General features: G+C 52.0%; 1 protein-coding gene across 1 annotated transcript in view; it reads left to right on the top strand.

The window, feature by feature from the left end:
* The window catches only part of COLQ (collagen like tail subunit of asymmetric acetylcholinesterase), a 65,442-nt gene that overhangs the window by 373 nt on the left and 50,695 nt on the right, over positions 1-14,374 (top strand). The gene's annotated exons all lie outside the window — the stretch shown is intronic.

Here is a 14,374-nt window from a genome sequence, read left to right as displayed (position 1 = left end):
GCAGGATGGCGTTTCGGTCAGGAATTGTGGGGAGCATGCAAGTGAGGGAAGTGAGTCCAGACGTAGCCATCAATGCACCCCTGACCCTGTCCCTGGGGCGGGGGGCACTCAGCCCACAGGGGCCCGCTGCCCTGCAGGCTGGCCTGCCGTGAGGGGCATCCAGCTGATTCTCTTGGGGGTCTCGGGGCCCCTGCAGCCTTGGGACCAGGTCTCCCGTCTCTCCAGCGCTGTCTCCTTTCCTGTCGAACTTTCTCCCTGAAGGGGGCTTCTCGGGGAGAGGGGGTCAGGGGCCGCAGAGTGGACACCTGAAGTGCTGGGTGGTCAAGGGGGCTCTCTGAGCCCCCAGCCTGGCAACCTCTCCAGAGGGCTCCAAGCTAGTGCCCTTGTCCTGCCCAACCCTGGACAGGGGAAGTATTGGGTTACTGGCCGGCCTGTGTCAACCTTTCTGAGGAAACTCAGATGTTTCCTGAGGGCTTGGTGGGGGTGGGCCATGCAGACAGACCCCAGGCTTGGCAGCCTGGACCCTCACTGACCCCCTCAGCTCACCTCAGTCACCCTTGACCCTTCGCAGAGAAAGCTGTTTCTGTCAAGCCCTCCAACACGAGTCTCAGACTTGCCCGAGTTGGGGCAGGAATCGCCCTGTCCCTCACTTTGCTGGACGCAGGCTTCCCGGAGGCAGGACATGGCTCCTCCCAGTGCCCAGCCCCGTCCATTCATAACAACGCTCCGCTGACATACTGAGCTGCCAACGTTTGTGGGCCCCTAGGGAAGGGCTCAGAGGAGGGTGTGGGGCGAATTATAAACACGCGGGGGAGCTAAAGGAGGGGACGGGAGCTGGTGGAGAATGTTGGGGGGCAGGAAACGGCAGATGGCCAGGCTGCCACAGGTGTGTGTCTTCAGCCTCTCCCCCCATTCAAGTGGAAAGCGCCAGGCTTCTGGGAGTGAGAAGGTCTTCACTCCCCAATTCAGGAGCGAGGTGCGATGGTTCCTTTGGTCTGTTTGGTGGTTCTCAACCTAGCTTGACTCCTTTGAGAATCAGCTGAAGTCTCGGGATTCGAGGAAACTCAGTTCCAGCCCTGATCTGGGGTGTGTGTGGGGCTCTCTGGCTTCTGGGAGGTGGTTGGCATTAGACTGTGAGCACCAGGTGGGCAGGCACTACACAATCTTGGCCACTATTCCTAATTCCCCAGGAAAATAGCGGGGAGGTGTCCAATACATATTTGGTGACTGCATGAGTCAGTGAGGGAGTGAAAACTCTTCTCATCTGCAGGCTGGAGTCTGCCTTCCTTTCGCACGGCTTAATTTAGAGGCAGCCAAAGTGGCTAGCAAGTTCTGAAAGCTGGAGAGAAGAGAACCTTGGGTTTTTTCTGAACTCCGGGGCCTCAAGAGAGGCTCAGCATGGCTTAGATGTCTCTTAGGTGAGACCTGGTATAGACTGTTCAGTTCAGGGTAACGGTGGACGAGAAAGGAACTGAGGCTTGAATGAAGGGACCATAACCAGAGGTGTGGGTGGGCGTAAGGCAGCCCAGGAGGGAGGCTGAGAAATTAGCAACCCCAGGAGCCTTTCTCACCCTGTGCTTGAGGGAGAAGCGGGAACTGGATCCTAGGAGAGTTGGGACTGACCCAAAGCAGATAGCATGCCCAGACCACTCCAACCCACTTCTCCAACCCAGCCACCTACTGGCAATGCCTCCCCTGGGCCAAACCCAACTGGAAGCCAGGGCAAGGGAGCTCCCGATGCAGTCGTGGGGGTCAGCCCCTGGTTGAGTGAAGAACTGGGAACCAAGAAGGGTTAGCCCACCCGTCCAGAGACCCTTTGTTGTGAGCTGCTAAATCCAGATCTTCTAGTGGTCTTTGGACATTTGGTAAAATAATGGGGGTTGCTCTAGGGGAAGTCACTGAGGTGTCAGCTCAAAGGAGCAAAAAAACCATCTTCTTCCTCCCATGGAGTCCCTCTGCCTTGCCCCTGTTGTCAGGTCACCAGATAGCCCAGTTCAGAAATGGGAACTTGTTCCTTAAACACAGGAGAACTTTAACTTTTTGAAAACAATTTTCCAGCAATCTGATGTGAAACAGTCTGTATCCAGAAGCTCACTCTTCTGAAGAAGCCCGGCCCTGTGCACACAGTGAGAAGTGCCACCAGGAAGCCCTTTCACTCCACCCGCCATAGCTCAGAGGGTGCCTGCTGTGTGCCAGGCCCTGTGCTCAGTGCCACGCGGGGCACGAGACAAGCTGGACCGGGGAGAGGTGGGCCGAGATGGAGGAAGCCTGGTCCTTTCCTTCACTCTCTTCAGGAAAGACTGGCCTCCTGCACCCCCAGACACAGCCCGGTGCTCTGAAGCAGATAGTCAGGGCCTGGCAGCCCTATCGCTGGGTCCCTGAGAGGCCCAGGAAGGGAGCAAACGGCATCCAAGAGGCTGCAACCAATGAGCAGTTCCGGTACTGCAGCACCCGCAGTGGGTACCCAGAAACGAGCTCAGGCCCCCACTGCAAGCCTGGGAGCGCTTAGAAGGGTGTCATCCCCGCAGGCTGGGAGGGCAGGCTTCTTGGGGGTGGTGAGTTAGCTGAGCACCGTAGACTAGGGTCTAACAGGGGCTGCTATTTAAACAGACACAGTGACAACACAAACAACAGAGACAGCTGACACAACTGATCACTAGAGAAAGGGTAAAGAACCAAGGGATCAGAAAGGATAGCAGGTTGGAATTATTTCTAGAGCCTCTGTTCTGCATGTTGTCTGCAAAGGCACCGTCGACTTGCAGCTCGTTTACTGGTTGGCACTGTGATGAACGTGAATGGCCCAGTGAAGATTGTGAAAATTGTGTTCACTTTTATTTTGCTTAAGAAGGCAGAGACATGTCAGGTATATTAATTTCTATTGAACATAGCCCTAAAATAGAAAGTGTCAGAAGCCCTAACTTTTGGTGTATTATTTCAGTCCTTGCCGGGTGATAAACCACCATAACACTCAGTGGCTGAGCAACAGTTGTTTATTGTTGAAGCTCATGTGTTTGTGGGTCAGCTAAGGGTCAGCTGATCTGGCTTGGGTCTGGCGGGCCCAGCTGGAATCACGGTGGTCTGTTCACTCACTCAGCTCAAGGGTCCATCCACAGCCGTGGCTCCATCATTGTAGAGTTTCTAGAATGTGGAGGCACAGACTCAAGGATGGTGATATTTATAGGACAGGCCTGTCACACACTTCAATCTCTGCAACTTTTGCAGCCCATGGGATGGGTGTGGTCTCATTCCTGCTTTTCAGCAGGAGCAATGAAGGCTCAGAGAGGTTAAGTGACCACCCAAGATGGCACAGCTGGTGTTGGGAGAGCTGGAGCCTGGAACCTACCCACTGACTCTAATCCCAGGGCTCTTACCAACATAGACCAAATCTGCTACGGCCAGGGATAAACAGCGATACTAGCTTTTAAAGCCCTATCTATACCCCAGCCTCCAAAAATCCAGCTCCAGGTCTGTGTTCTCCGTACTTTCCCATCTTCTCCTCAGGATGTCAGCGCATTTAGCAAAAGATTGACATGATGAATCCATACTCAAGTGTGGATGACTTGCCAGGGAACGGGTTTATCTCTCTTCAGAGGTATCTGTGTCATTTGTGTGTGTGTATACTAAGTCACTACAGTCACGTCCATCTCTTTTTGACCTATGGACTGTAGCCCACCTGGCTTCTCTGTCCATGGGATTCTCCAGGCAAGAACACTGGAGTGGGTTGCCATGCCCTCCTCCAGGGGATTTCCCTGACTCAGGGATCAAACTCGTGTCTCTTATATCTTCTGCGTTGGCAGGAGGGTTCTTTACCGCTAGCATCCTCTGGGAAGCCCATTTGTGCTGTAAGAGGAGTTAAAGCTCTAAGCCAAAGTGTGCTTTGGGTCAGGTGGGCATCAACCAGGGCATGTGGGGGACGAGGCTTTCTGGAGCCAGAGCACCAGCATTTCACAGACATTCTCTCCAGGGTGTGAACCAGGCAGCCCTGCCCAGAGACACGCGTGGCTTCCCTTCTGCATCACAGGATTTCTCAAGCAGGCAGGAGCTCACCAGGTGATGCTTGGGTTCAGGGTTCAGAACAAGATGGAGAGAAGGCCCACATCCAGTCCTGAAAAGTGAGGCCACGGGGACACTTGTGAGGTCTGTCTGGCTGCCTCAGTCTTCTCCTGTGGGTGCTGGGACGGGACCAGGGCAGGCGTTCATAGCCTATAGGACTGGTGTCCAGCCCTGCACTCCCCCGCCTGGAAGCCAGCCAGGCCACCGCTCGGGACCGATTGTGTTCTTGGCAGTAGATTATGGGCCATTTATTTGTGTCTGAAGCTGGTCGACTGTTGTTTAATGTTCTGTAATGTACTTCCCAGCCATCTCCTCCGATTTAGCTCCCCATATTTCCTCTGGATAATATAATCAGAGAGGGCTCTTAAATTAGAGGGCCTTCCAGGGGTCCCAGCTTGCCCACTTCACCCCACCCTAAGCCTCCTAATGAAGCAGTAGATGCCTCTCAGCTCAGACAGAAGTGGGAGTGAAAGATGATGACTTCCTCTCCAGGTTAGCTGGGTCAAGCCTGACACTGTCATTCACCCTACCCAAGCCTGCTTTCCACAGACCCACGCACATTCATGCACGCTAAGTCACTTCAGTCCCATCCAACTCTTTGTGACCCCATGGACTGTAGCCCACCAGGCTCCTCTGTCCGTGGGATTCTCCAGGCAGGAATATCTGAGTGGGTTGCCATTCCCTTCTCCAGGGGAATCTTCCCAACCCAGGGATGGAACCCAGGTCTCCTGCATCTCCTGCACTGGCAGGCGGGTCCTTTACCAATAGCACCACCTGGGAAGTCCCCTCAGACCCACAACCATATAAAAACAGCTCCAGGAGGAACAGAAATCCCTGTGATGTCCATGAGTCATGATGTAGGCAGGTGACCAGTCTTCCTGAAATGCGGTTCACAGGGTACCTGCTGCTTGCTCTCGTTGCTCTCATAACTGGTACCAAGCGCCCCAGACCCTTCTTTTGCCAGACTTTTTCACAGCTGCAGTGTATTTGCTCCTCACAGTTGTCCCTCCTGAGGGGGTCTTGAGTTTGAATCCTGTGTGATTGTTGGATGTTCACATAATAATTGTGGTGAGCCCCGATTTCCTCATCTGTAAAGTGGGTGCAATAATTTCACAGGATTGCTATAAGACAAAAATTTAAATGTATTCATTCAATAAATACTAAATAAGCCCCAATTCGTACCTGGAGCTGGGATGCAGCAGTGAGCAGAAAAATACTTTCTGCCTATGGAGTTCCTGCTGTCTTCCTGAGAAGACTAATCTCCTGGGCCCAAGGGGTGAATGAAGGACCCCTGCAGCAAACCAGCTGCCTGAGGACCACATCCAGTCTTCATGTGGTGCTGTACCCAGCCTTTGTGTTGCAGTACCAATACAAAAAAAAAAAAAGAGGTAAAAAAAAAATTTAGTTGCCTTCTTTGCTAACATTTAAAAATTATTTCTTTTTTAAAAGTTATTTTATTCTTGGCTGTGCTGGGTCTTCATTGCTGCGTGCGAGCTTTCCTCTGGTTGTGGAGAGAAGGGGCTTCTCGCCAGTTTGGTGCGAGGGTTTTTCATTGCGGTGGCTTCTCTGGTTGCTGAGCACAGGCTCTAGGGCGCGAGAGCTTCAGCGGTTGCAGCACGTGGGCTCCATAGTGGTGGCACACAGGCTTAGCTGCTCCAGGGCGTGCGGCATCTTCCCGGATCAGGGATCGAACCCATGTCTCCTGCACTGACAGGCAGGAGATTCTTTACCACTGAAGCCTCCCGTTCAGTTCAGTCGCTCAGTCGTGTCTGGCTCTTTGCAACCCCATGGACTGCAGCGCGCCAGGCTTCCCTGTCCATCACCAACTCCGGAGGCCCCTAAAACTGTATTTCTGATGTTTCTTAAAAACCAAAACACCTCTTGGAAACCAGGGCATCCTGGCCATCCTGACCCACATCCTGATACCAAAACAACTGTCGGCTCTTGAGTCCCCACCACATGCTCCCGTCTCACAGCTGGGCTGACTTCCTCCTCACCGACCCCTGTCTGGCCCCATCCCACTGTTTTGGACTTTGCTTGCTCCTTCTTTATCCGTCTTGGCATTTTCCCAGAAGTCCAAACTCTGCAAAGCTCAGTCTGAAACTTAACGTCCGGGATCAGTGGTTCTCAAACTGCAGCACTGGTTCTCCTCAGAGAGACATGAGACTCACCTGGGATGTATTACAGGTACCCAGTGTCCTGGTCCAACAGACCAATTGCATCAGACTCTCTGGGGTATGAGATATATAAGATCGGGCATGGAGAGTGAGTGGTGAGTGATCCCCAGGTGATGCCAATGTCTGGCCATGGTTAACCATTACAGCCAGCACCAGAGTCACTGGGAAGGTTTGTTAAGCCAGGCTGCTGGGCCCACCCCTGACTTTTTGCAGTGGGGCCTGGGGGTTTGCAGATGCCAGGTGCCGCTAATCCTGCTGGCCCCTGGGCCGTGCTTTGAGGACCGCTACCCGTTTGCCTCTGAGTTCCTGCATTCGTTTCCTATGGCCACTCCCAGGTCACACGGCCTCCCTCCTCTGTGCCACTCTTCCTCGACCTCTCTCTCGTCAGGACACGTGTGATTACATGCATGGCCCGCTCAGGTAATCTCCCTCTCCTACATTTCCTAGTTTAATCCCACCTGCAAAGTTCCTCTTGTCATATAAGGCAAACTTCACAGGTTCTGGGAATTAGAGTCTGGACCTCTTTGGGGGCCAGTAATCGTTTTTTCTCCCACAATTTCTGTTTCCACTGGGTAAAGGGTCTTCTGAGGACTTTCTTTAAGGACATCAGGATCAGAGGCGTGTGGATACTATCGTCATTTGGATCCCTCTCAAGGGATCCAAAGTGTCTGCCTGCAGTGCAGACCTGGGTTCAATCCCTGGGTCGGGAAGATACCCTGGAGAAGGAAATGGCAACCCACGCCAGTACTCTTGCCTGGAAAATTTCATGGACGGAGAAGCCTGGCAGGCTACAGTCCATGGGGTCGCAAAGAGTCAGACATGACTTGAGCGACTTCACTTTGACTTCTAGAGCTGACCCTGAGGCAAGGATCTGGATGCAAGGGGTATGTTTCGGGGGAGGGGGTGATCCCAGCAGGGCACTGGGAATCCAGGCAGGGAAGGGAAGGCAGTCGATGCTGGGGGAGGTCATGAGCAGACTCCGGCTGGGGGCAGCCAGGGCTCAGACCTCCTGGGACCTCAGGGAGACAGGGGACTGGATGCTCACCCACCAGCTCCTGGGGACGTGCTTCGCAGGTGACATCCATGGCTGGAGAAGCCCTCCGGCATAGGTCCAGGGGCTTGTGGCAGGAGCTGGAAGCCAGCAGGCCTGGTGATTGCTGAGGGCTGTGGCAGTGGACTCGTTAACACAGCAGCCATGGTCCTGCTGGCCCTCGTGCAGTTGCCTGCCCGCCCACCCCTCTGGACAGTAGCAGTTATGGCTCAGCACCCACTGCTGCGATACCAGTGCTGGGGTCCAGCCAAGGGAGCCCCAAAACACCAATAAAGCTACCTTGCATAGAGCACTGCTTATCTGCTAGACTCTTTACATACCTGACTTCTGATGACAAGTTCACAAGATGTTAGTAACCTGTATTACCAAAAGGGGAACTACCACTCAGAGAGGTGCAGACGCTTCCCTGAGGTTGCACAGGGCCAGGGCCAGATTTCCAAATCAGGATTGTCTGGGCACAATGTTGCAGAGGCAGAAGGGCCCATCGATTAGGAGTGGGGAGTCTGGTGTCATGCTGCTTAGGTTCAAATCTTGTGTCTCCCTTAGCTTCGTGGTGGTGGGCAGACCAATCACCCTCTATGTGCCTCAGTGTCCCTAACTGTAAAATGGGGCTCAGAGTAGGATTTCACTCACAGAGCAGCTGTGAAGATTAAGTGGGCTAATTACGAACACAAAGAGCTTTAAGAAGCGCCTGGTGTGTGATGCGTCAGTCTTTCTCTCATTATTTCCAGAATCTCACAGAGTCTACACTCGCCAGATGACTGTGTCAAAAGACAGAAGTCCGAAATACAATGGAGACGATAACTCTCTGCTTAAACCATCCAGTAGGTTAAAGCCCAGCAAGAGGCTCAGCATTTAGCCATTTTGCATTTGTGAACCAGTCCCTAAAGCAGGGACCCCGTGACCAGGGAAGGAGGCTCTTCTCGTGATGACCAGCTTTAAAAATACACCTGGCCCTCTTCCATCTCCCCGCTGGGTGTGTTAGACTCTATCCAAGCCCACACTTAGGTCTCCAGGGCAACTAGCACACGCACAAGTGGGAGGCGTGTGCTGGGAGGTGAGACAGCTGAAGGTTGTGGGGTGGCGGGGCTGGTGGCTGCTGGGGGGTTTGCACCAGGAACCAGATCTGAAAACAGAGAGGAAAGAAAAGAAGGGACTGTGAATGGGACTGGGACGGGCTCTTCCCCTTCTGGGCCTCCCCAGGCATCCTGCCCCCACTCACCTGGCCTTCTTGGCGTCTTTCTGAGGAGCCTGGAGAAAGCCCTGGAGCTTTCCTGCTGCAGCCGGTAGCTCTGTCTGGGGGCTACATGCTCCAGGAAGGACGTTCGGGGTCTCAGACCTGGCATGGGGGTCTCGGCCCACCAAGAGGGTAGGGGATGTGCTGATGATGGCCGTCCTACCTGGAGAGGCCTACCTGCCAGACTGGGGCTTTCTTACCTCACTGTGACTCTGGGCTGAACTCGTCTCCTCTGTGAGGGGCCTGTAGGCGCGTCCTTACTGTTGACAGTTGAAACCAGGCTGCCTTCTGTGCCCAAACAGAACTGGCTGGTTTTCCAAGATCCTCTGTATTGGGGTGGAATATACAGGGCGACCCCACCACCAAAAGGCCTCCAGATTCTCTGTGGTCGTCCAGGAAGCAGGTTCTCGGCTGTCGAGTTTAATACGCAGGATGTGTGTGTGTGTGGTGGGGGCGGTTCCCGGGGAAGACAACACTCCTGTGTGTCCTCCTGAGAGCTGAGCGGGGCCCAGGGAAGGTCAACGGCAGGGACGAGCGTCCTGAGGGAAGGCCGTGGGCCTGGGTGGGGCTCCCCCACGCCCTGCCTCCCCTGTGACAGGAGCCCAGAGGCCATCGGGAAGACGTAGGTCCTGGAGGCGCTTTCCTCAGAGCATCTGAGTAATGGGTTTCCTTTCCTTTTTTTAATTATGGGAGTTGACTGCCTAGCCCTCACCTCCTCTGTCGCACAGGTCACCTGCCCGACCAGCTTGGGGCCTGAACAGCTCAGCTTCTCTTGTCCAGGCCCAGCTAGAAGGTGGCGGCTGGGGGAGAGTTAGCCATCAGCCCGTTTACACTCAGGTTCCCCTGAGAGGTGCTGCGGCGTCGCGCCAAGGGCCCTGAGGTCGAACTGGGGGAACCCAGGTTCTCTCTCTGACCTGCCACCGCCTCTGGGACATGTGTCCTGTGGGACCAGCCATCTGCTCTGCGTGAGACTCAGTGTCCTCAACTGTAAAACAAAAGAATGGACCAGATTCCAGGGCTCCTTCTTGCTGTAGACTTACTCTGACTCGGTGGCTCACAAGTCACTTGCTGATTTACAGAATTAGCTCCTCCACCAAGAAGGGGTTTCGGCCCACATTTCTCTTCAGAGCTTTGGCACCTGAGAGCTCACTCTTGGCAGGAAAAGCCTTGGGGTCCATGTACAGATAGCTCTGGTCTTGAGTGACAGCTTCATGACCCCAGTAGCTAAATGATCTTGGCCTAGTGGTCTTGGTTTTGGGAACATCTCAGTTTCCACCTCTGTAAAATGGGATTAATAAGAGTAACTGCCTCTGGTCTCTGGACTTGAAGCTGCTCTGAGACCCTTTTTGTGATTGGCAGGGACCATTCTCCTTATTTCCCAGAGAAGAAATGCCTCTCTCTGAAGCAGCGCTTCCCAACCTCAGCGCTGTGATATTTTGAAATAAATATGTGCTGTGGGAGGTTGTCCTTGAAGGGTGCTTAATAGTGTGGCAGCTGAAAAGCATCCCTGAACATTCATATCCATCCGGAACCTCAGAAAGTGACTTTGTTTGAAACACAGATCTTTGCAGATGCAATTAGTTACAGATCTTGAGATAAAGTCATCTGGGATTTAGGGTTGACCTTGAATCAAACGACTGGTGTCCTTGTACAAAGAGGAGAAGCCACACCAGACCCAGGGAAGAAGGCCATGTGACGAGGAAGAGACTGGAATGGCAAAGCTAAGGGCAGGGAATGCCAAGGATTGCTGGGAGCCATGAAACGCAAGGAAAGCGTCTTCCCTAGAACCTTCAGAAGGTGTACGGCCTTGGCAACACCTTGATTTTGGACTTCTAGCTTTCAAAATTTAGAGACAACAAATTTCTGTTGTCTTAAGCCATCTTTTTTGTGGCCATTTGTCTTGGCAGCCTTGGGAAACTAATCAAGCACCATCTCTGGCTTCTGCCCTCTAGAAGTCAAGAGTACCTTTCTCAGGTATAACAAAACTGTCTCCAGATGTTGCAGAAGGTCTCCTGGGAGAGGGGCAAAATAGCTCCCCCCACCCTTTGCCCTTCATTGAGAAGCACAGCTCTACTGTGAAAAAAGGATGAGAGGAACTGAGCAGAGTGGGAGGAACCTGTGTTTCCATTTCAACCCACTCAGAACAGCTCTGTGACCTTGGGAAAGCTGCTAAACATCTCTGAGCCTCGGTGTCCGCATGAGCAAAACAGGGGTTAAAAAGGTACTTGGGGGACTTCCCTGGTGGTCCAGGGGCTAGTTTTCATTTTGTTCATTTTTCAAAGCATTCTCTTCCTGCTTTATCATTGTGATCTCTGCTTTATTTGATTTCCCTTCTCTTGGGAATTCCCTGGAGATTCAGTGGGTAGGGCTCCACGTTTCTACTGCAGGGGGCGCGGGTTTGATCCCTGGTCAGAGAACCAACATCCCACGTGCTGTGCGTGCTGCAACAACAGAAAAGGAACTTGGATCTCTTAGAGCCATCGCAATGAAGCGATGACCGAGTGTGCTGAGTGTGCGTAGCACTGTGTCCAGCCCATAGCAAACACACAGCAAACAGTAACTGAAAAGTGCGGGTGGGGAAGAGTAGCTGCCTCATCAGATGGCAGCGTAGTAGGTACAGAGCTTTGCACTGCACCTGGAGCACAGTTGTGTATGTGTGTATGTGTGTATGTGAAAGTCACTCAGTCATGTCCGACCCTGCAACCCCATCAACGGTAGTCTGCCAGGCTTCTCCATCCATGGGATTTTCCAGGCAAGAATGCGGAAGTGGGTTGTCATTTCCTTCTTCAGGGGGAACATAGTTAAGCTCTCAGTTACTGTTTGCAACCATTATTCCAGATGGCAGCGAGAGAGTTGGAATCCAGGCCACTAGCCTCCTCCTGAGTTGCTTCATTTCTGCCCTATTCCCACCTGCTCTTATTTGGTGGCAAGATGGATTTGCTCCTGGCGCTGGAGTCCAGTCTCAGCCTTCAGTCTCCATCAGACCCCTGGGTGGAGCAGGGACTGTCACAAGAGTGTGGGCTATGGAACCGGAGGTCCGGGCTCAGACACTCAACTCCACAGGACCTTGGCTGTCAGAGCCTCAGTTTCCCTCACCTGGAAATAGGGGGCACAGCAGAGGGTAATTCACGGGGTTGCAATGAGCATCAAAGGAAGAAACACGGGAGGGCATGGCCTCAGCGGGCCCGCAGCGAGGGTAGGCCTTAGCTTCTGAGTCCTGAGCTGATGGGCAGAGTCCACCTAGAGGCAACCCCCTGAGCTGTGAGTAAGAAAGCTCTCAGTTCCCTAGACCGGGTGAGCACTCTAGGGGCCCCCAGGAAACTGCAGGCCCGAGGGGACCCCCCACTTTGGGAAGTTGTGTGACCCCCATGTAGTCCCTAGCTGGTAGACAAGTCACTTCCCGTATTCAGTTCATCTATGTCGGGAGAACTGGGCCCTCTGTCCACACAGCACCTGGAATGATGGTCTTGCCCCCTTCCAAATGGACAGCGATGCCAAGTCACCAACCAGGCCTGCCAGCATGGGACCTCTGGGGAAATCAGAGACAAGTTATTAAACATGAAAATTTCAAATGGAATGCCAGTAAATGTGGGCTGACTTGCCAAAGATGCTCGGTTTTGGGGCCACATACCCATCTGCTGCCACTTACTGTTCTTTTCTATATGAGACAAGAAAATCCATTTGAATGGATGCAGATCGTTGTCATCATTATTATAGCATCTGTCTCTAGATTAAATTATGACTGTTACTCGATATATACGGATTTTGATACACTTCCCATCAATCAAATGACCAATTTTTATTGTACCTCCTGCTATTTGTGGGCTTTAACAGCCTAGTTGGTAGAGCTGCCTGCAACAAAGGAGACCCTGGTTCGATTCCTGGGCCAGGAAGATCTGCTTGAGAAGGGATAGGCTACTCACGCCAGTATTCTTAGGCTTCCCTTGTGGCTCAGTTGGTAAAGAATCTGCCTGCTATGTGGGAGACCTGGGTTCAATCCCTGGTTTGGGAAGATCCACTGGAGAAGGGCTAGGCTGCCCACTTCAGTATTCTGGCCTGGACAATTCCCTGGACTGTATAGTCCATGGGATCGCAAAGAGTCGGACACGACTGCAGTGCGTCATGTATAATTAACAGTATACTTAACTGTTATACTGAACAAGAAGATTCACAAGACAGACTAACACGAGAAGCCCATAGTCTGTGACATTAAAGTAACCCAAGTGAAATAACTGTGCTAGGATCCGGGGTACACACAGGTGGCTGGCATTTGAGTGAACAGAGCAGTGAAGGGAAGCACACAGCTGATCTGGGTCCCAGTCCTGGGCCAGCCGTGCATGTTCCCAGGTGGTGTGACAGCCGACGCCTGTGGGCTACCTTCAGTAAGGAAGGGTTTTGTTTCCTGCATTAGGTCACAGATAAAATGTCTCCAGGAAAGCAAGCAAACAAGCTTACATCTCGCACCAGAATAAATCACAAATGAATTAAGATTGATAACATAAGATATGAAATCATAAAATTATTAGGTGAAAACTTGGGAGATTTGGGGGAAGACCTATAACAAGGACCCAGAAGCCATAAAAAAGGCTTCTGCAATCAATTATACTACATTAAAAAAAAAAGTTATGTATGAGAAAAACAATTCAAAAAGCAGTATCAAAAGACCTAAAACAAACTGGAGGAAATATTTGCAAGTCATATCATAAAGTGCTGCTGCCGCTGCTGCTGCTAAGTCGCTTCAGTTGTGTCTGACTCTGTGCGACCCCATAGACAGCAGCCCACCAGGCTCCCCCGTGCCTGGGATTCTCCAGGCAAAAACACTGGAGTGGGTTGCCATTTCCTTCTCCAAAGCATGAAAGTGAAAAAGGAAAGTGAAGTCGCTCAGTCGTGTCCGACTCTTAGCGACCCCATGGACTGCAGCCTACCAGGCTCCTCCATCCATGGGATTTTCCAGGCAAGAGTATTGGAGTGGGGTGCCATTGCCTTCTCTGATCATAAAGTGCTATTTTTTTATATATTCAAAAAATTTATAGCAGAAGGCCACCAAACTAACGGAAAAATGGAATAAACACATATGGCTCAAAAGCATGTGAACGTATCCCCAGCCCCACTCAGTTTAAGAGATATGCTAATTATAATCACACCAAAGTGTCATTTTCACTGGTCAGATGGATGACGTTCAAAGGTCTGACATCACGTGTGTTGGTGAGCGTGTGTGGAAACAGATATCCTCATTCTCTGCTTGTGGGATGGAATGTGGCTTGACGAGGACTTTGTGGCAGTGAATTAGGCATCGTGTGTAAGAACTGCAAATGCGCACGCTCTTTGACTCAGCAATTCTATTCTAGAAATCCATCAAATGGACATGCTTACCAGTGATACAAAGATGCATACAGAAGGTTTATTTTATTGATTTTGGCTGTGCTGGGTCTTCGTTGTTGCACGAGGGCTTTCTCTTACGTAAAGCAGAAGCTACTCTAGGTTCAGAGCACGGGCTTCTCATTGCAACGGCTTCTCTTGCTGCGGAGCACAGGCCCGAGGCACACCGACTTCAGTAGCCGCAGCTCTAGAGCTTGGGGTCAGTCATTGTGACACAACGGCTTAGCTGCTCCAGGGCCTGTGGAATCTTCCCTGACCAGGGATCAAACCCATGTCGCTTGCATTGGCAGGCAGTCTCATCCATTGTACCACCAGGGAAATCCAGAAGGTTATTTCATTGTATCATTGTTTGTATGAGCAAATGTTTGCAAATCACCCAAATGCACGATAGTACAGGGCAGGGTGAACAAACTATGGTTCAAATGAAGGACTATTCCAAAGCCATAGAAAGGAATGTGGATGCATTTTGTATGGCCC

Source organism: Ovis aries, chromosome 1 (assembly GCF_016772045.2).
Source record: "Ovis aries strain OAR_USU_Benz2616 breed Rambouillet chromosome 1, ARS-UI_Ramb_v3.0, whole genome shotgun sequence".
Taxonomy (NCBI): Eukaryota; Metazoa; Chordata; class Mammalia; order Artiodactyla; family Bovidae; genus Ovis; species Ovis aries.
This window is presented reverse-complemented; position numbering and strand designations above follow the sequence as displayed.